At 40.6% G+C, this 1245-nt stretch overlaps 1 non-coding gene across 1 annotated transcript; it reads left to right on the top strand.

The window, feature by feature from the left end:
- The first annotated feature begins 574 nt into the window (after positions 1 to 574).
- Positions 575 to 718, top strand: LOC121499224. The gene has a single exon (XR_005990053.1). It is a non-coding gene; the product is annotated as a U4 spliceosomal RNA (small nuclear RNA).
- The last annotated feature ends 527 nt before the right edge of the window (positions 719 to 1245 follow it).

Below are 1245 nucleotides of genomic sequence, written 5' to 3'. Positions count from 1 at the left end.
ATCTTACGTACGGTGCGAAGTAAATAATAAATTCCATCATTTTCCTATGGTTAGTTCGTTATCAGAACATTATCGATTTAGCAACTGCGTTGTCCATCATTACTATGTGGAGGCACAAGGTTGGTTGTTTTATAAAAAAGGTTGACAATTACACATGCTTCACTTTCTGGGTTCCTGATTCTGTTTCATTTGTCAAATTGTCTATCACTGTACTACATTATTTATTAGAACTATTATACTTTTACAATGATCTTTGACAAGGCAAATTATTCTTTTTCTTAATTTTTTCATTTTTTTATTTTTAAAATATATTTTTTTAATTTATTTATTCAGAATGAGAGAGAGAGGCAGAGACACAGGCAGAGGGAGAAGCAGACTCCACGCAGGGAGCCTGACGTGGGACTCGATCCTGGGTCTCCAGGATCACACCCCAGGCTGCAGGCAGCGCTAAACTGCTGCACCACAGGGGCTGCCCCCCTCTTTTGAAAGAATATTCTAACTATTCTTTGCCCTCTGGGCTTCCAAAATTTTAGAGTCAACTAACATATTTGGGGTTTTAATTGTGTTTTGTTCTAGCTTTGCACAGTGACAGTATAGTAGCCAATGAGGTTTATCCAAGGGCAATTATTGCTAATTAAAAACTTTTCCTAATTGTGTTTTGTTCTGAATATTAACTTGTTTCAGAATGTCAAAGGATAGGTGATACTGAGAGAAATTACTAGACACACAGGCATGCATGCATGAACACACATAAACACTCATATGGTGCAAAACCTACATTTATTCCCTCTGACAAACTAATCAGGCTGTTGACTCTTAGGGGCAGGGGCAGGGGTTCAGACCCACACTATTTAATGGGATCAGCCTGTCTCTGCTTGGGCTGCAGCTGACACCTGGCAGGAGTGCATAGTGACCTCTTGTAGCAAGATTTGTCTCTTCTGTCCTCCAAGGAGATTGGAGTCATTTCTTAGGCTGTGTGCTGTGCTGCAAAGAAATGGCAGTTCAGCATCTCCCAGAGAGATGCAGGGAGACGGGTATTCCATGTTTAGCAATCCCCAGCAGACTGTGCTTTAATGCCACAACTCTAACTACAGGGACTAGGCTACAGCTGCCAGAAGTAGGAGTGCCAATCCTTCTATTTCCTCTCAAATACAAATAACTTGTTCGTAGCACTTTATTTTCAGGTATAAACATGTTTTGCTTTTTAAAAAAATTCTCTTCAGGGGCACCTGGCTGGCTCAGTCA

This window comes from Vulpes lagopus, chromosome 9 (genome assembly GCF_018345385.1).
Source record: "Vulpes lagopus strain Blue_001 chromosome 9, ASM1834538v1, whole genome shotgun sequence".
Classification (NCBI taxonomy): Eukaryota; Metazoa; Chordata; class Mammalia; order Carnivora; family Canidae; genus Vulpes; species Vulpes lagopus.
Note: the sequence above shows the minus strand (reverse complement) of the source record. Positions and strands in the feature narration are given on the sequence as shown.